The sequence below is a fragment of the Aricia agestis genome, chromosome 19, assembly GCF_905147365.1.
Source record: "Aricia agestis chromosome 19, ilAriAges1.1, whole genome shotgun sequence".
In the NCBI taxonomy this organism is placed as follows: domain Eukaryota; kingdom Metazoa; phylum Arthropoda; class Insecta; order Lepidoptera; family Lycaenidae; genus Aricia; species Aricia agestis.
The window spans coordinates 4,848,391-4,872,927 of NC_056424.1; the positions used below are offsets into that span (position 1 = coordinate 4,848,391).

General features: G+C 38.2%; 1 long non-coding RNA gene across 1 annotated transcript; it reads right to left on the reverse strand.

The window, feature by feature from the left end:
• Nucleotides 1-6,001: 6,001 nt before the first annotated feature.
• LOC121736409 lies at nt 6,002-23,742 on the reverse strand. The gene is made up of 3 exons (XR_006037012.1): nt 23,731-23,742; nt 22,607-22,614; nt 6,002-6,085 (listed from the first exon to the last, which is right to left on the reverse strand). It is a non-coding gene; the product is annotated as an uncharacterized LOC121736409 (long non-coding RNA).
• Nucleotides 23,743-24,537: the final 795 nt, after the last annotated feature.

Here is a 24,537-nt window from a genome sequence, read left to right on the forward strand (position 1 = left end):
CATCTGTCACATCAAAAATACTTGACCTAAAAATAAAACGCATTACGCAAGTGACATTTCTCAAAAAGAACAAACATTTTAGCAAAACGAAACAAAAAGGAACAAAATATTTTAATTTCTTTTTAAAACATTTTCTTCGTGAAAAATAAATATTCAAATCCGGTTTGAAAAGGAATTAATTTATTGGGTCAATTGCTAACAAAAGGTTGCAAGTGAAAAGGGAAAAAAAGAGAAATCTTTTGATATTTTTACCGAGTTCTCGACTTGTACGCGTTACTAACGCTCTGCACACAAAATCAAAAGACTTTGAAATGCACTTGCTATACTCCTGTTAAATTCATAGTACCGACAAGGTTATTGTTGGATTTTGGCGTTTATTCCGAGTTAACTTTGAAATCTTTATTTATTTATTAGAAACTTAATGATTAAACCAAAGTAAGCAAATCTTTCAAAGGTCAATGTATACGGCTATACAATAAAATCCCAGACGACGTCCAAAATCTTTCAATTAATAAATTTAAAAAAGTTGTTAAAGATCGTTTGTGTGGTTGGGCTTATTATAAGGTAACTGATTTTCTCAATGATAATTGATAGCACACCTTGGAAAAAATAGGCTGACTGACCATAGGTCGCTTCTATATGAATGTACCATATTTTTACTTACTTTACTTACATTCCTAGCGTAAATTAGTTTAAATTATCATTGTTATTTTCCACTTTTTTGATAAAAGGTAGCCCCGTGCGAGTTTCTTACGCCGATTCTTCTCGGCGGGGTAGTTCCCGAACCGGTGGTAGGCCTCATGTAGACACGAGGTTCTAAAAGTGTTAACTTTGTTAACCTATTTGGAAATAAATATTTTTGATTTTGATTACTTACCTCAATTTAATGAAGATTTTTAAATAAACTCCATATATTTTGTTTGTTATTAAAATCCCCTGAGAGAGTCGCGTGATGACGTCCGCATCTCAGTTGCGCCAAAATTCCTTTATCATGCTGGAACCGTACATTTCTCCGAGATAAAAAGTATCATAATAATATGTCCTTTTCCGGGACTCAAAGTATCCCCATACCAAATTTCAGCAAAATCGGCTCAGCGGATTGGGCGGTAACAGACTGACGGACAGACACACTTTCGTATTTATAATATTACTAGCGACCCGTCCCGGTTTCGCATCGGGTATAAAATATATAGCCACTGAAAAAATGATTAAAATCGATTCAGCAGTTTTGACTTGAATACAAGTCAATACAAGTCAAAAATGAATACATTATTACTACCCGTGGCACGCATTGGTCGGTACCGCCGCAAAAGCTACTTCCCGCAATTATTAACTCTGTAATATCTTCGAAAATATTCATTTAAATCATATTATGCTGAAAAGAGCCATAAAGATCTACATTAAATCAACAATGTATTTAAGTTATTTAATTGGATAAGGATTAATGTTTTTGGAAAATTTATTAAAATTGCTTCGAAAATTAGCCATTATTTGTCGTAAAAAGAAAATGACAAAAAATGTTATTGTGGTATATCTGTCGAGGCCGACTGGTTTAAATAGCCGTTCAATCAAACAGCTAGCCCTTTGACTCAATAACGCCATTCAGTCACACGTCTAGCTTTTATATTGAATATTTTAGTCGCTCAAAACGTTCTACACTACAGCTGATTCAAAAGCCGCCGTCTAATTGAAGTAGTTCAGCGCGCACCGCTGCGGCGCTAGGTGCGTTTTATTTACAATATGGCGTCAACTAGCAGGTGTTTGTTAGTGTTTGTGGTTGTTTTTCGGAAAGAAAGTAGTTAATAAAAGTTACAAGTGTTATTAAAGAGACAAAAATTGTGGAGTACGAGTACATATACGAGTGAATTAAAATTTCAACAAATATTCGAGGAGAAATTACGGGATTATGAAATGTGGTCTAAGTTGGTTAGGTTAGGTTAGAACTTAGACCACAACGCAGAGGGAGCCGCGCGAGCGCAGCGAGCGTGCTGCGGCAGCAGCCGGCGACGGCCGTCAAATAAAAGGGGGGCTCGGGGGGCGCAGCCCCCCGCCAAAACAAAAACAAACCAGTTGGCTAAGCGTCGTCTAGCTGTAGTGTTGAACGTTGTAGTCAACAAGTCGGCTAAACGACGTATAGCCGTGTGATTGAATGGCGTTGTTCAGTCAAAGGGCTAGCTGTTTGATTGAACGGCTATTTAGACCAGTCGGCTGCGACATATCCATAAGAGATAAACATATACCATCGCGGAGTTTTCTGTAGACTTCTTCAATGTGTACAATACTTGGTACATTGTTTTGATAAATCTCGTTGAACCCTATTTAGCCTGCGTTTGCAATGTAAGCGGAAAAAAATGTAATTATTTACGACATCACATTAGAAACCCCAACAATAACAGTATTTCTCCACTATTTAATGAATGTAATAAACCTTGTTCTTGAATCACTCTATGTATTAAAGAAAACCGCATCAAAATCCGTTGCGTAGTTTTGAAGATTAAAGGGAACAAAGGGACATGAGGGAAAAAAGCGACTTTGTTTTATAATGATATGTATAGATATAGACTATGGACAATCTTCGCATTAACAAAAATCTTTATTTATGAAAAGGTTGTCAGGAGACCGCTTATTTGTAAGGTCCTCTGTAGTCCTGTAAACTTGTACAACTCGCAAGTAAATAATGTTCAATTCTATTGTAAACTAGATATTCGCACTTCCCACCTAATTTCCCTGGACTTCCACGAATATTTCAAGACTTAAATTAGCCAAATTGGTTCAGCCGTTCTTGAGTTTTAGCGAGAATAACGAACACCCACTTAACCGCTGAACATTAAAATTCAGACTTATAATATATTTATTATATGTATAACATATTATACTCTATTCTATTAAATATATATATATATATATATATATATATATATATATATATATATATATATATATATATATATTAAACAAAAAAAAAAGTGTCCATGGCGTGATGGACCACAATTAATTAAAATTCATAATATTATTTCAAATATCCTTGGTGCGAAAAATCTAAATAATAAAATAACAAAAAAAGGATATGGACGAACAGTCCATAGACGGCCCCAATTTTATAATAAAAAAAATGTAAAAATATTAGACTGGTACGAAGATATTTTGACCTCTTGGAAGGAAAGAAGTATTATTCCTATGCAAAAATGTACCATCGAGGAAATTAATTCCAGTTGAGGGACCTACGTCATTTGGTCGTCTTAAAATATGTCAATTCAATGTTAGCTGCGATCGGTCGGATGGGTTTGCCTTAACGCGACCGAATTACTTAGGTCTGCCATCTGCCTAGGAGTCAACTTCCCTAATAGTACGTTAGCGCGCGACAATCAAAGTTCTACTCGAACTAAGTCATCTAGTTCTTCCTAAAATTTTCGGCACGAATGGGCCGGCTCGACCGGATAAATACCACGTTCTCACAGAAAACCGGCGTGAAACAGCGCTTGCGCTGTGTTTCGCCGAGTGAGTTTACCGGAGGCCCAATCCCCTAACCCCTACCCTATTCCCTTCCCTACCCTCATCTATTCCCTTCCCTTCCCTACCCTCCCCTATTATCCTATTCCCTCTTAAAAGGTCGGCAACGAACTTGCAGCTCTTCTGATGCTGCGAGTGTCCATGGGCGATGGAAGTTGCTTTCCATCAGGTGACCCGTTTGCTCGTTTGCCCCCTTATTTCATAAAAAAAAATCTTTTATAAACAGTGAACCCGCAATGTGCAGTTTGTTACAGAGTATCGTCCATTATCTGCTCGTTAGAGTCTCTGAAACAATTGTATCGAATGTGTCGGTTATTTTACTGCTCGAGAAACATATAAATTGAAGCTGCCCAGTGCCCACTGCTAAATTGATCGTGAAATGAAAACGTTTGGAGCGGAAAATATTTTTCGGATATAGATACAGGTTTTCCGTTTCGTTTCTGCTATGATCAAAATAACGAGGTACAGAATTTCATACGAATTTGGACATTTCATATGAATTTTTGTCACGATTCAAAAAGGATATAATAATACCGCAATATTTTCACGTAAAATGGCAGCACCAGCTTATACAGCAAACAAAAAGTTTTGTTCGACGTTTGACAACTGTCATGCAACACCTGCTAGTGGCGCCCTCTTTACCATTGGGTAATATTCCCTAATTATAGGCGGGCATTCGCTGCTCGAAGCAGCTCGTTTTGGTGACCCGCCTATTAATACCCCCCCCACACCGGTTTCGGTGACGGTGGCCGGTTTCATTGTAACCAGGCCAGGTACGCAGGAGTAATTTTATAGTGCCCAAGTGTGTGCGCAGTACACAAGAGCACTCTCTATTCCTTTACTCTCATAACCCAGTGGGACGGCAGACCGACACGACTGGCGAGAGATAAAGCGCAGGACCGACTTTTTACATGCCCATCCGACGCATGGATCATCTTACTTGTCAGACAATCAGGTGATCAGCCTGCATTGTCCTAACCAAACTTGGAAATAACATGTTTCCAACGCGAGAATCGAACCCACGACCTCCGAGTCAAGAGCCACGCCCTTAACCACTGGACCACGGAGGCGTTACCCCCGCCTATAGACAAACTTGCCGCTCGCAGTCTTGGGTTGCCTATTATATCAAGGGCTTAATTATCTAGGAATAATTAAAACTAAGGAAACGTAGTTCCCATACTTCTACCGTTTTGAATTTGGTTCCTTTTCACACACTAAAATATAACAATAGCTTCGAAACACTAACACTCTACGAAATAAAGGCGTTGACAATAATTGTCACTCCTATATATACACAAAATTGTGTACCGAATACAATATGCATACAATATGCATGTATTCGGGTCTCATTTTCTAGACTTGCGGACCAAATTTTTGACACAGTTACCTACTCTTCCTTAGTTTTTATTATTCGTAGGTGCTCATTAAAAAATGCAACACAAGGCCTCGTCACAGTGCAGTGTGACCCTAACTTCTAAAGTTTTTGTTTATAGTCACTATTAATCACTACTTATGTCGACTAGTAGAAGATTCCTCGTACCCGACCTTACAATGACTGGCACTTTACTGTATTGATGATGATGACTACGCAGGTCGTTTGTATGGCGTGGGTTTGTTAATACAGCTTTTAACAAAACCGATGAGTTCAAGTTTATTCGAAATGTGTTTTTCATTTATAGTGTCGATTTCTTAAAGGGTTGTCGAACCTATCTAATATATTATGCGTCCGCTCGAACGCGTGGTTTGGCGGTTATACCGCGAGATTACAAACAATTATTGAATGTAAATAGCGGCGTAAACGCTTTAATATAAATACAAGGACTTGGAGGTTTGGCCGCTACACCACGAGATCTAGCAATTCCATTCTACATGATCAAAAGAATGTAAATAGCGGAGCGGTCGCGCAAATAAATCATTACATACAATTGCTTCTAATCTCACAGTGTAGCGTCTAAGCCGCTCGTTCGCGCGGACGCATACAAATCGAGCCTAACCTGTTGTTTTTTTGTTAAGGCAACCACTACGGACGTTAGCGGGCTCTACAACTAGGTAACACGTCTCGTTGGGACCCTTAACGACTTTTATGGCTGTTAAGCTTCAATGTATGTGAACACAGCATCTTACTGTTCTTAACACGTTCTTAATATATTACTATAATTCTTAAACTTTGTAAGCTAAAGTTTGTAAGAATATGATAAATTTATTTTGGCTAAAACTACGATGATTCGATAGGCCTATATATGTAGCTTGGTTAAGTGAACGTTTTATGTAGGTTATAGCTTGTTTCATCATAGAAGTAGATACGCGTCCTACAAATTTTGTGTGTGACCGAGTTATATAAATATATATGTCACAATGTACTCTCATATAAAACTTTGTAATTGTTATTTTTGTCTTATATGAATAAAACATATGTTATTAATAACCAACCGTAACCGTAAGAGACTTAAATTTTAAACTTATCTAACCGTGAGAGAGAGAAAAGAAAAGTGCCATTTCATCGATAAAAATGCCATGTATATTTCATAACATTAAAGGATCGGAGACTGGTGTTGGGACACATTGTGTAAACTATCTTAGACTCTGAGTTATACGCCCCTATGACAAGTATTTAACTCTTTAACTCAGAGCGATGAATCTCAATTCCCTATGTAAGCCGCCAGTACATGGAAATTCACTGGATCGAGATATTGTTTCGTCAAATTGAGAACCAGCGAATGTAACATTTAACCCGCCAGCACCTGCGCCACTAAAATTACACGAGCACTCGCGCGTAGAGCATTTTGCTCACGTTTATAAATGTCATTAAATTCAGGGTTTACAAAGTAATATTTTAACTTTTTTCATTCTATTTAATAAAGTACACTTTAAATTTAGTTTTTTATTATTTTTAGCAATATTCCGCGAAAACAACTTCCACCTTTAAGTAAATGAGTGAGTGTACGCATAGGCATGCGTACAGCACCTCCCTCCTCCCACACTGCCTATGCGTACACTCGCATGCAAGAACTTGCAAACACCACCACCACACAAGCAATAATGTTGGCAAATCCGTGCAAGGCCCCTCACCACCATGCAGGTTGAAAACCTCGACGCGCGTTTCGCCCGAACACTGGAGCATCCTCAGGATGTAGACTCTACGAACAACGTCCGATAAGTGCCGCCACCGGCCAAAACACCGCCTTTTATACACTATCGAGCCCCGCTACTATCCCCACTACCCCCACTACTCTCACTAGTACCCCCGAACATATTAATAAGCGGTGACGTAGTCAAGCAAGTTTGGTCATTCAACAATGCAAATCTGTTATTTTTCTTTTCTTTTATGATCTCTAATTGTTCCAACACGCTCAGCCGAAAGCCTTTATCGCATTTATGTAAAACTTTATAGGAATGGCCATCGGGCACAGTATGATTACTATCTAAAAGATGTTTAGCAAAATGTGACTTATCAGGATGACCATTTCTATAAGCCGCGATATGTTCCTTATACCGAGTCTCGAAGCTGCGTCCAAGTTGACCCACGTATACACTATCGCATTCAGGACAATCGATCTTATAGACACCGGATTGATATTTTTATCAATCCGGTCTTTATTATGACACAAATGATGTTTTAAAGTATTATTTGTCCTGAATGCAACATGCATATCGTTGCTTTTCATTATTTTGGATAAGCGTGCAGATACCTCTCTCAGGTCAAACTGGACTTATATCTAACTATCTCTTTATCAATAGGACTTGCGTACCAAAACTTAACCAGTTCTTTCTTGTTTTTATATTTCAAAATATTATTAATGATTTTTGGACTATATCCGTTGGATATCGCAATTTGGAAAATAATTATACGTGGGAGAGCCATGCTTCGGCACGAATGGGCCGGCTCAACCGGGGAAATACCACGTCCTCACAGAAAACCAGCGTGAAACAGCGCTAGCGTTGTGTTTCGCCGAGTGAGTGAGTTTACCGGAGGCCCAATCCCCTACCCTATTCTTTTCCCTACCCTCCCAAATTCCCTTCCCCTCCCTACCCTCCCCTATTACCCTATTCCCTCTTAAAAGGTCGGCAACGCACTTGCAGCTCTTCTGATGCTGCGAGTGTCCATGGGCGACGGAAGTTGCTTTCCATCAGGTGACCCGTCTGCTCGTTTGCCCCCTTATTTCATTAAAAAAAAAAATATTAAGCTCATTTTGATAATTATCTTTACTAAGAGGGATTGATAATAATCTATGAACGTAAGTATGAAAGAAAAGTACACTTTATTTAATATAAAAAGTATATAGTTATTCAGGTTTTACAAAGTAATATTTTAACTTTTTCATTCTAATAAAGTACACTTTATTTAATATAAAAAGTGTATACTTTAGACTTTATCAACATTAATCTTTTAAATTTTCATTAACATTCATAACAAGACATTTTTCAGTCTCCTAAGGCGGTATGAAGGAAAAAAATCACAAATAAAAATGTTTTCAAAAAGAAAACTTAGATATGTGGGAAGTATTAATCTTCATTTTATTTCCGAGCTTTACACATATCACAAGATTTATGACTTTGCTCGGTACATAAAAATTTTTGCCAGTAAATGCAGGCCTTTTTTGGTCTTCCGGTTTTTGCGTCTTGGGAAAACCACTCAGATTATATTTTGTTTTTCTTGTCCTGGTAATTCAGATTCTAATAATAAACATTTTATCACGTCAAAATACGATGTTTCTTTAGAGGATATACAAGGTTTGCAAGGTGCTCTACGTTGGATATGACCACACCAAAATGCATTCATCTTTTCGATCCCGATCCATCTATAAATAAAAATACAGAACAGTTTTCCGTCACAGTAATTTAAAACCATTATATTACATAAAAGTAACAGTAAAACTGTCGATATCATGAAAAATAATTTATACATAAGGAAAAAAAGTACTTACGCCAATACCCGCGCGATGAACAAAATGCCGCATGATGGTATACGGCGCAACAAACCCTGGCGAGAAGTTATCTGTATCGAAAGAAAAAGTGGGTGGGGGACGAAACAAAACTCAGCTACTGAAGAAACGATGGCCATAAATATAATTTTGACAAAATGACGCGCGTTTTAAATTTACTGTGTAAGTGACGATTAATAGAAAGCTAATTTCTGAGGTAGATCCATACTAATAATATAAATACGAAAGTGTATCTGTCTGTTTGTCTGTGACCTCTTCCCGCTCAAACCGCTGAGGTACTACTGCAGCTGCAGCTATGTTCGAAAAAGGGTTAAAATATATTTGAAGACTTTCTTTCTTAACATAATAAATTATGTCATAATGACTATCCTTGTTTATCAAAGTAACGACCGTACTCAGAGACATTTAATTTAATGATTATTATTAAACTTCAATTCACTTAGGCCGTTTGCGCCAAAATAGCCCGGGGCTTACTAACTCAGTGTTAACGTTTTTAATTTTTAACTCATACTACATATCGCACCAGAAGAATTTATCCCAGAGTCAACTGACCCAGGCTTATGTCATGTTCATTCATTCTTTTTACATCCAGCCAAATATGATAGAGCGAATGCTGAATAATTTAAGTGTACTGCTCTCTCTCGCTCCACAGTACTTTAAATAAGGCTATCTCCTTATGTCAGATTTGAAATGACACGTGGTTCTATGTCGCATTGTGCGTGCGTGTTGTGATATTTTCTGCAAATAAATTAAGCGGAAAATGATAAAAATTGGGAAGAAACACTTGTGTTTATCTAGTCTACCTATTTATGAAGGAGTTCACTAAAGACGCACTAATCCATTATTTATTATTATTAAACTTTGGTAGGGACTTACTTTTTATGCTCATTTGTATAAGTATTGCAATTATTTTCAATTTTATTTAATAAAAAGAGAACAGTTTCTTTTTGTAGGCGAAATCTTCGATGGAAATCTTTGTCTCTTTGTGAGTAAATACGGGACCCTAAATCCGGTCCGTTCTACAATCCTTCTGTAATACGAGTCCGAACTAATGTATTCGATAATTTCTTCATCATCATCAGATAACAACCTCTGATCATTTATCATGGTTAAACACAAAATAAAACCGGTACCTATTACTGAACACAACAAACTACATAAGTCATAACCGAAAAATCTCAGTTTCGATATTACTAGCCCAGAGTTAGTTGATTTAACCCTCCGACATCGGTGGGTTAAAAATTTTAAAAATTAACTCGAGGTTAACTCCTAACTCTTGGTGGTGCAAGATATGAAGTCAATTTAAATTCGAAGTATAATTTAACTCAGAGTTAAGCGTGTTAACCCAGTCTGGCGCAAGTGGGCCTTAATAACATAACGTCAAAAAATACAGAAAACAGGTATCACAAAAAAAAAACACAAATTATTCTAGAATTATTTCATTTTCATACAGCAAAAAAAATACAACGCCAAACATTTCATGAACCTCAACGTAATTATGTCTGGCGTTTAAATTTTTGCCTCCATTTTATTTGCGGTGAACGCTGAACGCTGAGTAAGCGCTTAGTGATTTTTAGAGCAAGTCAGGTGGAAGGTAACGGGTTTCCGCGAGGCCGCACACGTCTATTCATCAATGTTTAAACGGGAGTAATTATTCGCAAAAAAGGGTGTTTTGGAGTTACAAAGTAAAAAAAAGGTCTATTTACTTATTTTTTTATTCTTATTCGTATGATTTTGAAAACGGCTTCACATAATATTATCAGATATTATGCTACGGACTAGCTACGGATTAAATTGTGTAGAGATGACATTTAAAAAAAAAGATATAACTATATTTTTATTTACTTGTTTTCTTCGTACTATCAAAATTCCAGCAAAGCATGCTCTTACAAATTAAAAAGTACGTGTTATAAAGTTCTTATTATAGTAAGTAAGTTGTAAACGAAGTACGAGGGCCTTTTTTAGCATCTTTTACTGTAAGATTGCCACCTCGTTTTTCAAAATTTTATATACATAGTCCACCATCATTTACCCGGTTTTTAACTCAAGGTAAGATAGATAAAGATAAAACTAGCAATAATAGGAGGCTTATACGGCGAGCATTCTAAAACCGGATCCGCCTGAAATATAAAAGGCTTTTGGAAATATTACAGTCGAATATTCTAGCACAATATATAACTTGGAAACTAAAAATATAATTTCAAAATGGCCGTCTGCATCTGCCGTACTCTGCTCCAACTTTTATTCGGTTAAATATTTGGATTTTAGGCTTACAATTTTGTACGGCCTGGCGTAAATTGAATTTATTATACAGTTGCTCTAGCTACTGTTTAATAAATTCAATTTAGATATTAATATCTAGCAAGGATTTTTTCTCCTAAGCTTTTATAAAAGCAGATACTGATTGCTATCTATCGTTTCGATCTATCACAAAAGAAAAATATATATACCGGTTGTACGAGTATATATAAATGTTGGTGTAAATACCGATACCCTTGAAACCATCAAATGAGCCCGTCAAAATGAACAACTTTTTCTATAAGAACAATGCTGGGAACTCAAAAAAATCCATCTTTATACCCATACAAATTGCCGACCCGGGCATCCGTATGCTTTTTTTTTGAGTTCCCAGCATTGTTCTCATAGAAAAAGTTGTTCATTTTGACGGGCTCATTTGATGGTTTCAAGGGGTGTTTACACTAACAACAACTGTATATATTGGTTGGTGATGAGTGATGACCTGAGGTGATGACTGATGAGGTTTCTTATAATTGCATTCAAAGAATCCAGTATATTCATAACTCTACTAATAGAGAACATGAAAATAAACAAAAATTTATTTAAAATTTTGTTAGAATCAGTAAAACTCGAGAACGGCTGAACCGATTCGGCTAATTTTGGTCTTGGAATATTCGTCGAAGTCCAGGGAAGGTTTATATTAGGAGAAAAGTGATAGGAATATCACCTGTAGGCCTAGATAAGCGGCAAGCAATTATCGTAAACGCCAACGCCACAAAATGTATGGGATTTGACATTAGTATTCGCTAGGGAAGCGATGACTTATGTCAAATAGCATACATTTTGTTAGCGTTTACGATAATCGCTTGCCACTTGTCTACTAGGGCTGGTCATCTAGTTACTATTAAAAAGATACAGGTCTTTCCATTTGAAAATAATGTTTAGCTTTATACTTCGCACCGAACTTAACTAGTAAATTCGTACGTAAATTTGTAAATCGTTTCCCAGAGTCTAATCCCAACCCAACGTATCAACTGGAAAGGAAATTATTAGTTTGCTATAGACGATAAAAATAATACCCAATAGCCAGAAAGTTATTTTTGTAGTGATTAAACTACGAATAATAAATAGTGAATACTATAGAAAAGCAATTGACTAAAAGAAATAGTTTCATGAAATGAAAACCTAGCGGCCGCACTCATAGACATTTAATGATGATTAAACTTAAATTTAATGAAGAGTTTGACAGATAATGTATGAGGCTTATGTCAAAATCTTCATTTAATTGCAGATAACAGTACTGTAACTAACACTCGTCTCTGAGTGCGGTAGTAGGTGTAACTTTCGTTCTTTCAGCTGGTTGTCAAACTCGGATCCGACATATCGTTGGAAAAACATAGCTATACTCGTACTCGGCGAAACATGGCGGTAGCGGTCATTGACTTTTTTAGTCTAGTTGCTAAATGAAAAATGCTCGCACTGTATTTAGAATACTTAAGAACAAAATTGACCTCTTATAAAGATACAGATTATTACAGATTCATCGGAAACCTCTTGGTAACTCTTAGGGCGGATTCGACCTAACTGGAGTAAAATTTTACTCGCGGATAAGTATTAGGTACTTAATCACTTTTATACGTGGGAGAGCCATGCTTCAGCAAGAATGGGCTGGCTCGGCCGGAGAAATACCACGTTCTCACAGAAAACCGGCGTGAAACAGCGCTTACGCTGTGTTTCGCCGAGTGAGTGAGTTTACCGGAGGCCCAATCCCCTACCCTATTCCCTTCCCTACCCTCCCCTATTCCCTTCCCATTCCAACCCTACCCTCCCCTATTACCCTATTCCCTCTTAAAAGGCCGGCAATGCACCTACAGCTCTTCTGATGCTGCGAGTGTCCATGGGCGACGGAAGTTGCTTTCCATCAGGTGACCCGTTTGCTCGTTTGCCCCCTTATTTCATAAAATAGTTATATAGAGAATAGTTGCACAACTTGATGTCAACTGTCACGGTCAATGTCTTTTTTTTCTAGCCTATGCTGTCCCACTGCTGGGCAAAGGCCTCCCGCAAGGTCTTCCAATGTGCTCGCTCTTATGCCACTGCTGGCCAGCCTGGCTGGTATGCTTCCAGCTCATCGCGCCATCTTTACTAGGCCTGCCACGGCGGCGGCGTTCATCTTCCGGTACCAACTCTGCTGAGATCTTTGCCCAGCGGTCGGGATGCATGCACAATGTCATTGTGAACTATAATTGACATTTTATTTCATACTCTTCGAGTGACTTGGTAAAACGCAAACGAAAATATCCTAGAGTAAATTGAAGGAGTAAAATTATTCTCATGATAGTTACACTCGTGCAACTTCAAGTCTGGTCGAATCGGGCCTTAGAATGATAATCTCCAACTTTTCTTTTTACGAGTTCCAAGTGATATGCTTCATATTCAGTTCACATCAAGTATGCAAAATACGATATCGCCCTTAGACTATGGACATTTGACACTTCATTGTCAATCGCGGTTTATATAGAAAATGACAAGTGTTTTGACAGGGAGTCAATGACCGCTACTGTCTCAATTCCCCGAGTACACTCTTAGAGTGGGTTGCACCAACTTACTTTAACTATAACAAAATATCAAATGAACAGTCAAATGTCTAGTAAAAGTCAATAATAAACATCATATTTGACGATAACTTTAACCATAACTATAACAACGCCGCTGGTGCAACCCACCCTTAGTTTTTATGACAGTACTTAACTGAAGACATATTAAAAGCAGTCAAATAAAGCAGAGTAGGTATATTTCGAGGGCTACAGAAGATAAAAATCGTACTCAAAATAGCCCAATTTATTTTTGTGGTATTTAACCGAAATAATATAAATATGGTAATATTACAACAGTATGTTGCCGCTGCACGCGCCATCACCAGCCATTTATTAAACTATTCACATATGAAATTGTTCACCGCAAAATTGCACCGAATTACACGCTTTTTATTACGGTCAAATGAAATCAGACATTATATTATAATGATTTAATTTATTGCTGATTAAATTTATCAAAAGTTGTGCAAAATTCGTTAATCGTGCTAGAACCGTACATTTTTTCGGGATGAAAAGTATCCTATATCCTTTCCCGGGATTCAAAGTATCTCCATACCTCAGCAAAATCGGTTCAGCGGTTTGGGCGTGAAGAGGTTTAACAGACAAACTGACAGATATACTTTTTAAAATATTACTTAGTGCAGATATCGTACAACCAAGGTTGAGCCACACTTTTTTCTGGTTTCACCGAGTTGTATAAAAAACTCTACATCGAAAACTACAATTAATAAAGTCCGATTCCAATTTACTTCCGAGGTTAAACTTTGCGAATCATTCTCATTTCTATTTGCATTTCTTGAGAGGTTTCACGACTTTAATTTTACTACTTTAGAGCAGCCAGTCTTTACGCTTTTACATCTGGGAGATATGTTGGAGAGACATTTTAGTATTTCTTTGTAAAGTGAAGAAGATAATAATAGAAGGCACGAGTGGGAGAAGGGTGTTGGTCACTCGTATCCGATTTTTCAGTCTCTATCTACAGTGCATTCTGCTTTCACACTCAATATATTAGGTAAAAAAAACTTGAGAGGTGTCAAGGGACACCCGAATGGAACGAAGTTATTTCTTATGTTCAAAAAACCTGTATATGTATACACTCAAAAAATAAATAAAAAAGTCATTTATTGACGACCAGGAATACTAACAATGCGTCGCTGTTTATTTAAAAAAAATCCATCTAGTTAACGCACAGGAATACTATCAACGCCCTCTGCCCCTACCATGCAGGTACTAATAAAAAAGTGTCGAAGTCAAATATAAATTAGATCTCCACAAAAACACATATATTCAAATGCAAAAATCTATCATCATAGATACATGCTCATTAGTCCGCCGTTTTCTAAACCCATCTTCATCTTTCCCTATGAACGAATCGTAACACATCTTTCACATGTATCAGGATACTTGGCTTATGCCCGTACCTGAGTCATTTTCCCGGCAAACAGCCGAGACTACTGTCTCTTTTACATAATAATAATAATAATAAGCCCGCGGGGCAGCTTGTGGCGAGCTGTTGGGGAGTAGCGACCCCACGAACCCGAGTGCTCCCAGGGAAGCCCCTGTTCTCCATCTCCGGCTTGCCTTCACCGGCCGGCCGAAGTGAACACTGACGGAGAATCAAGCCCTACCTCTGCCTTGCCTTAACCGGCCGGTCAGAGTGGAGTCGCAAGAGCTTCGGCTCGGAGGAAGGATGTGAAGCGTAAGTGGCGAGTGGGCGACGTGATGGGACCCTCTGAGGGTGCAAATGATCGGCGTTTAAAGTCCAGCGACACCTCTCCTGCCTCAAGCCGCTCTGTCAATATTGCCGCCTCGGTGCACCGTGCGTGCGACCATTTTGAGGGGCCCATTCAAAGAGTTGGCAAATCACCGTCTGCCAACTTTATGATACATGTTTCCACGTTGTATTGGCAGACGCCATAGTCCTTACATAGTTCCAGTTACTCAGTCCACTAGCACCTCACCCCATAGCCCGGTATCATTTCTAATATCCATTCCCTGCAATAGTCCTACACTGGCCGCTGGCTCTCCTTGGTTGTACTCCCATAGTGCGGACAGGGAGAGTCGCCGGCCAGTGTCACATAACATTTAGATTAAAACTGTGTAACGGGCCTCTACGTGTTGGCTTCGGCCCCACGCATGCCTTCCAAAGGTCCGGGATTTAATTGCCCGTGAGCAAGGAATACCTTACACAAACATAATAATAATAATAAGGTTCTTGGCGAAAATTCTTGTTTTGTAAGTAACACTTATGAAACTTTCTTGACATTTTTTTTTTTATGAAATAAGGGGGCAAACGAGCAAACGGGTCACCTGATGGAAAGCAACTTCCGTCGCCCATGGACACTCGCAGCATCAGAAGAGCTGCAGATGCGTTGCCGGCCTTTTAAGAGGGAATAGGTTAATAGGTAAGGGAAGGGTAGGGATGGGAAGGGAAGGGAATAGGGGAGGGTAGGGAAGGGAATAGGGTAGGGGATTGGGCCTCCGTTAAACTCACTCACTCGGCGAAACACAGCGCAAGCGCTGTTTCACGCCGGTTTTCTGTGAGGACGTGGTATTTCTTCAGTCGAGCCGGCCCATTCGTGCCGAAGCATGGCTCTCCCACGTCAAGCAAGTCTTTCAGATTTTATATGAAATCTTGTCTGTATCATCTGTATTTTAACTGATATACACTAACTCATAATATAAGACTATTTAAATATATTACATTATATACGCTGCATAGTTATAATATATTGTAGAATATATTAGCGACCATTTTAGTCCCGAGATACTGTAGCGCGTTGAGCGGCTACTGCATATTATGCCAAACCACGAAATTCTTGAGATACCAGAATTCATTAATTTTGATGCTTGTTTATAAAGTTTTAACTGTTACGACCGACAAATTTTGTTTAGCTTTTAGAATGTTTTATTTAATACTATTAACAACTTCATTGCGCCAAAATTCGCACGGCAACCGTTATTTTTTTTCTGAAAAAAAAAAACTATATGGTCCTTTCCTGGAATTGCAAGTATCTCCCTACCATCATCAAAATCAGTTCAGCGGTTTGGGCGTGAATATGTAACAGACAAACAGACAGACACACTTTCGCATTTATAATATTATTATTTATTAGTATGGATTTACAACTATTTTATTCCTTTTAATAAAAACATCAGTTTTTTTTAATGAAATAAGGGGGCAAACGAGCAAACGGGTCACCTGATGGAAAGCAACTTCCGTCGCCCATGGACACTCGCAGCATCAGAAGAGCTGCAAGTGCGTTGCCGGCCTTTTAAGAGGGAATAGGGTAATAGGGGAGGGCAGGAATGGGAAGGGAATAGGGGAGGGTAGGGAAGGGAATAGGGTAGGGGATTGGGCCTCCGGTAATCTCACTCACTCGGCGAAACACAGCGCAAGCGCTGTTTCACGCCGGTTTTCTGTGAGAACGTGGTATTTCTCCGGTCGAGCCGGCCCATCCGTGCCGAAGCATGGCTCTCCCACGTGTGTGTCTCCCAGTTCTAAAATTCAAATTAAATTCGCTAGTTTCCACTCGTTCCGCTCGGCTGGCCTCAACTGAGTACAGTCCCCAATGCACGCAGGCCGTTTCCCGCTCTGCTGGCCCCAGTCGAGGACAGTCCCCTGTGCTAACGTGTAGTCCGGAAGTCCCCAGTGCGTCGGAGATACATTCCAGTTACAGTATTAGATTGTCACTATTGTAGTATAATAGTAGTAGTAAAGCGAAATTGTTAGTTACCCGAATTTACGCTTATTGTAGTAAAGGTGCTCCCTCACCGTGAGCATTGACTTGTAATCTAACATTATATAATCGACTTTGAGCATTACAATTTACATTAGAATACAATCTCCCCGACTGACGAGCATTCGCGTGTAATGTAACATTCGACTGAGCATTCCATAGGTAGTTGATGTTACAAGTTGTATCAAGATATTACACACTGTATGATGTACTATCAGAGAAGTTGATTCTTAGTACCTACGTAATTTGGTCGCGTTACGTCAAACCCAGCCGACAGATAACAGTTAACATTGAATTGACATGATCCGACCAAATGACGTTGGTCTGTCATCTGCCTAGGAATCAATTTCCTCGATGGTACATCTTGTAATGATACAAAATCGAGCATTACAAGGTGCGCATTGTAATGCTCGACTCCGTAACGTTACATTACAAGCGAATGCTCCCGGTGAGGGAGCACCTTAGTAACATGATATTATTAGTTACTCGAATTAGAGTTTTGTTTCTTTTATTGAAAAAGTGTACATAATGGCCGCACTTGGAAGCATTTAAATATTATTTAACTTTAATTTAATGAAAACTTTTATTGAAAATGTACGGAGATAGTATAAAAATCATCTTTAAGTTAAAGTAAATATCTTACTTAATCAATAAATATCTTACTCTGAGTGCGGCCCTTATATTATTATAATGAATTTTCTTAAAGAATTTCAATGAAAATACCTAAATGTTTACTACTCTACATAATAATTGTTACAATTTGTTGTATATCTACAAACGAATATTATATACAACATGGAGTTTGAACTTTGAGTCCAGGGAAAGGAACCATTCTTTTGTTCATTCTTTGAGGATACTTTTTAAATGTCAAAATGTATGTTTTTTCTGCGATAAACTTAATAGTTTAGTATAAGGTAGAGATTTCTGAGAAACTTAGTAACAATGAACATTTAGTTTGTTAAGTCTACAAACAATACACAACCAAGTTCAAAATGTTTAAGCCCGAGGCGCTTTGTATATGAATAAATGTTGATACAAATCCGTTAAATATTAAACGGGAGTTAGTATAAGGCTGGCCATAGACGGACCGCATCTTGCAGTCCGACACCGACTGCAAATTTATTTATTTCGAAACCGATCGTGTAATTTGTTAAAATTTATAATTATTTCTGAATATAGTGGAAAAAGTGCAGGAAAAATAGTGTTTTATTAGTATTCAACATGAATTTCCACCAAGAACCAACAGTACAATCAATTACATAGATTATCGTAAACGCCAACAAAATGTATGCGATTTGACATAAGTCATCGCTTCGCTATCGAATACTAATGTCAGTAATTTTTAGAATTCGGTTAAAAATTCCAACGCGACCGTTCTAGAGCAGTCGCTCCCTAGACTAGGCGACTGCAACTTGCGGTCCGTCTATGGCCGGGACTTTGATCCGGTCAAGCTACATTATGTATTCGTGAGCGGTTACAATAATAGTTAGAATCAATAGCTACGAGGTCTCCCTCTAGGGGCGGTTCGTTCAATGGCCGAAGATAAGTTGTAGATAGCGATTTTTTGCGTTTTAATTATTTTTTATTTTATTTATTTCTTCACAAAGGCTCTTGCCTTTGTGAAGAAATAAATAAAAGACATTACAAAAAAAAAAACTCGGTGTCACAAAAACCTGAAGGGTTTGTCAGTACACCGGTGCTTCCATCTTCAAATGCTCACTATTACAATTTACAGCTATTTAAAAAACTTATTAAACTATATCAGTTCGTACAATTACTAATTATTTTTAATACAAAAAACGTTACGCACAATTATAGATAATTCAATCATTATTCAATTATTCATTCATACACAATAATATGAAACCATTAGTACTGCCACAGTATTACAAATTACAATATTACATAGGGTAAATAATAGATATTGTAATACTGTGGTATTGCCAGTAGGCGGGCATCGGATGGTCGAGCGACTCACCCGCGCACGGCTAGCGCGCTGCGCGTGCGCCGCTCTGCCATTTAGAGAAAACACAACCCGTTTGGTACTGCACCGCACGAGTACAGCCACAGGGGTATTTGGATAGATTTTATTTTTATGATGACTTTTGATTTTTTTTAAGCATCTAGTTTAAATTTTGTTTAATAGATCGAGATAATATGCTTTTAGTTTACTTTTAATATTTTTATTATTAATGTTTTGTTTTAGATCTAGAGGCAATGTGTTTAGTAGTGTAGGTATTAAATATTCGATGCGTTGTTTTCCGTATAGGTTGTTAAAGTTAGGGACAATGCATTTTGCATTATTCATACTACGTGTTGTGATATGGTGTGTTTTATGTATTTGAATATTCAGATTAAAAAAGTTTTCTTTTATTATTGAAAATTTAAACATATCCTGTATGAGTAAAATTTTACAAAAAGAAAATACTTTATGGTAATTATTATTGAGGTCATATTTTATTTTATCTGGTATTTCTTAGTTGAAGTTGATATATTAAATTGAGGTGTGTTTTGCACGTTCTACCGTAGCTGCTCAAGCCGTACGAAATAATGGATTCCACGAGAGTTGTGTAAAGTAGAAGAAGTGTTTGATATGGGTATTTAATCAATGTAAATTTAGCTAACAACGCACGCAATTAAAAAGAAAGTTGTTTAAATTTAATAATCTTATAGAGTATTATAGGATTTTATATCACCCATACTTTATTGATATTAAAAATCCGAAATTGTATCTGTTTCATGCCTGTCTGTCTTTTCTTTTTTTTTTATGAAAGAAGGGGGCAAACGAGCAAACGGGTCACCTGATGGAAAGCAACTTCCGTCGCCCATGGACACTCGCAGCATCAGAAGAGCTGCAAGTGCGTTGCCGGCCTTTTAATAGGGAATAGGGTAATAGGGGAGGGTAGGGAAGGGAATAGGGTAGGGGTTAGGGGATTGGGCCTCCGGTAAACTCACTCACTCGGCGAAACACAGCGCAAGCGCTGTTTCACGCCGGTTTTCTGTGAGAACGTGGTATTTATCCGGTCGAGCCGGCCCATTCGTGCCGAAGCATGGCTCTCCCACGTAGATACCTGTCTGTTACCTCTCCAGGCCCAAACCACTGAACAGATTTCGCTGTTTAGTATGGATATACTTCGAGTCCCGGGTTAGGACAAATTATACTTTTTATTTTACTTACTTTTTATTTACTCGGAAAAATGTATGGTTGCCACACGAGACACTAATTTTCACGCAACGGAGTTGCGGGCATCGTCTAGTATCTTATAAGTATAACATAACAACGAATCGCTAAATGTATGTGTAAGCACGTGGTAAGCACTTATCTCGAGAACGGCTGAATTCTGAAATGATTTCGCCAATTCTTTATTTTTCAGATTCAGAGAAAAATTAAGATCATTTTACTGTGGTGTGCTTACGTCATGAACCTGAAGGTGAAGCCTATTAACAGCACTTAGGTCAGATAAAAGCAACCTTAGCAAGCGATTAATTAAGCGCTATGCTAAAATTAATGATCGCTTAATGTTTTGCTTCATTTATTTCCCAAAAATTTGTTGATACAGACCACTGTATATGCTACCTACATGGTACAGTCGAATTCAAACCTTATGTCAATAGAATAGGGTGTAGAATGTGCTGTCAGCGGCCTGTCACGCTCCTCGATCAATCATTGTGGGAGCACATTTTCTTTGTTTTCGCCGGATTGCTCAGAGCTATATGTAGGTAGAAAGATACCTAATTCCTCTGATAGATATAGTAAACCTCTGCCAAGTACACAAAATATAAGATAAATAACTAATTCACTTATTTGGTTCGGTTTATGGGAAGAAAATACACTTAAACAGTGTGCAAAAAATTACTTAGAATTTGATTAGAAGTCCAGAATTTTTCGATATTCAATTTTTAAGGAGGTAACGTAGGAGGTCAAAAGCCAGCCAGTAAGTCGCTAAATAAAGCATGTAGGCTTTATCCAGCGACATCGCTAACAGTAGAAATACTAATGGCACAGCAAGTCCCAAGACAAAGTATGTCCCTCGGGCTCCCTCAGATCATATCAAAGGGTTTCCGTGATTGGATACCGCTGCCGATCCTGGTGACACAGGAGATACAGCGGTGGGCATGTTGAGGTGTTGAGGGACCAAAGCCCGTTTAAGAAAAATAATATGTACCTAACATGTACCATGTATACCACAGAATACACATAGTACGTACGTTTTAACGTGGGAGAGTCATGCTTCGGCACGAATGGACCGGCTCGACCGGATAAATACCACGGGCTCACAGAAAACCGGCGTGAAACAGCGCTTGCGCTGTGTTTCGCCGAGTGAGTGAGTTTACTGGAGGCCCAATCCCCTACCCTTTTCCTTTCCCTACCCACTCCTATTTCTTTCCCTACCCTCCCCTATTCCTTTCCCTAACCTCTCCTATTACCCTATTCCCTCTTAAAAGGCTGGTAACACACCTGCAGCTCTTCTGATGCTGCGAGTGTCCATGGGCGACGGAAGTTGATTTCTATCAGGTGACCCGTTTGCTCGTTTGCCCCCTCATTTCATAAAAAAAAAATAGTACGTAAATCGTAATATTAGCTACTAGCTAGCGAACGTTCTTCTGATTAATTTCGTTGCGGGTCCCAAGACAGATTTAGCTTGTCCCTCGGGCACCCCTGAGATCATATCAAAGGGTTTCGTGGTTGATTACCGCTGTTGATCCTGGCGACACAGGAGTTGCACTGGTGGGAATGTGTGGTGGGTCATTTGCCCGTTTTAAGAAAATAGCTAGCGAACGCCCGCAACTCTGCTAATAAACTAATTAGTTTATCACTCGGGCATCGTTCATTTATCCGCCATAACTATCCAATATCAGTAACTATTTAGTTATCCTTTAACTCCTAAAGTATCTCTATAACAAATTTCATGAAAATCGGCTCAGCCGTTTAAACGTGAAGAGGTGACAGACATTTTTGTATTTATAATGCCGCGGCTGCACATGCGTCTATCGTACAAAGCTTTGTGCTATGAGACGATACCATTGGACGATACACGCAGATCGTCCATTAGCTTTGTCCACACTGTGCCTTTTTCTGTTCGTCAAGGGCATGCATTATAGCGCAGTCAACAGCGAACGTGAGGCATGCCCGCGACGCATGCCCTCTAACCGTATCCAAAACTTCAACAATGACAATATTGGCGTTGCGTTCCTTGACGCATTCAATTATTGAATGCGTCAATATGAAAGTTGATGACGAAAATTGAAGATGAAAGTGCACAGTGTGGACATAGCTATTAGATTTCGTTTTGGCGCATTCAATAATAGAATGCGTCATTGAACGCAACGCCAACTGTCATTTTTAATAACAAAGCGAAAGTTTTGGATACGGTCAGAGGGCATGCGTCGCGGGCATGCCTCACGTTCGCTGTTGACTGCGCTATAACGCATGCTCTTGACGAACAGAAAAAGGTCCGCATCCGGACCGCCGACCCATGGTGTGCGAACCAAGCGTTTTCGAAGATGAACTTCGTTGAAATAAATTTCGGTCTTGACTTACTGATGATCAGGATGATCAGGATTCAATAGCTTGCACCAATTTCACTCCAAATATCAGAAAGATAAAAATTAGCTACAAAAATTGAAACTTTTCTCATCATTAAATAAATAAATAGTAATAAAATTGTTTTATTTCTGAATAAATTTGAATCAAATATTTTCAGAACGTTGAACTACATGTTGCCTACCACCGGTTCGGGAACTAACCCGGCGAGAAGAACATTGATATAATTGTAAATGATGATGAAAAGAAAAACCTTTGCAATTTCCGTAATGTGCAGACCGTTTCTTGAAATGGACCCCGAGCGAAACTAATTGGTGACCCCTGGTATAGTTTTAAGCACGAAGCACTACGCAGGTGCGGCCCGGGCATAATACTAGTCAAGATTGATTCTTGCGGCGTTCAGTCAGCGTAATTTACGTTTTCCAAGACTAATGTCGGTCCCGGGGGCTCTTACCTAATTCCCGGACTCTAAGAATTAATGATTCTTTTCACTTCCCTTCCCTTACCTTTTCAGCATTCATATCAAAACATTGTATCGTTGTATAGCCTTTGAGCAGACGACGAGCGAATATCAACCTTGTGTGGTAGAGAATAGAGACTGCAATGTGACCTAATATTTGGCTGGCCAGAATTTAAAAGCGCACATATTTTGTTGAATGTCTTACTATTTGTTACGGAGTTACTCGTTATTTATAATGGGAGGTTTCCATTCTACATAGAGCATTGTGATGCTCTCTATATCCATTACTATATATTATGTAAAGTCACTGTATCCGTCATTGGAACTTTATTATATTTTTCTGCATATTTACCATCAGAGATAGTTTGAAGATATCGGACATCCTATTTGTACATGAAATAATTGATTGTATTGTCGGACGTCGGTTGTTGGTGGAAATTCGTGTTGAATTCTATAGTTGGGGAGGGGAAGAGGGGATTTGGGGAGTAGCTCGAGCGTGTCAGATTAAGCTTGCATAGGCTTCCGACATGTGTCTAGTTATCATGGTATAGAAATCAGATTTCTCACGTGGTGAGTAAAATTTTTTTTTTAATATTGAAATGTCGTCGGATCAGTCAGATTAAGATGTTTAGTATACCCCAAAGAAGCTTCCATATAAAGCACTGACGATTCAAAGGTTAGGTAAGCCTGTACGGACATTTTAAAATATAAAAAATAAAGCTTCATATTTTCTTAGCTAAGCTTCGTAGATATTTTATTTTACTCTGAACTAAATGATTTAGTCCTTGTTGTCTAAAATATATTTATAATTTACCTAAATAAGCAATTTTCTGAATATATTTTCTTTTTCAAAACTTTAAAATGGCTGCAGTTTCAGAACCCACCCCTAAAATAAAAAAAACGCTCTTATTATTTTTTTATCAGCTTTACCTTATGTACAAATTCTACTAGGTCTCCATGACGCTCGAGTGACTACAAAAATAGGACCCTCCCCTCCTCTACTACTAATAAAACACAATTTTTCGTGCACTTTTTCCACTAATAATATATTGAGAAATTATTATAAATTATTTTTAACGAAATACATGACCGGTTTCCAAATAATTCATTATCAGGTGTACTAAGTATACCTGTTGATGAATTATTTCGAACATAAGAATTTCTACTAAGTCATAATATAATTTGAGTATAATATTAATAATTAATATTGTTTCTCAACAAAGGCGACATAACAATTACTTATAAAAACTCATAAAATCACTCAAACTCGAGTTCAGTCGAAAATTTAAAAACCTAGTGGTAAGGGCCGCATCACAGAAACGAAGAACACAAAGAGATTGGGGCAGTCATCACGAAAAGTTCACTTGATGGAGCGTTCTACATTTGTGCCCAAATATACGCGACTGTGCCTTGATGAACGAACCTACTTTTAAACTACATAATTGCTATAAGGCCTTAAACCCGCCTTTGTACCTTTAATTCGTTTATCGCACGGGAACCGTAC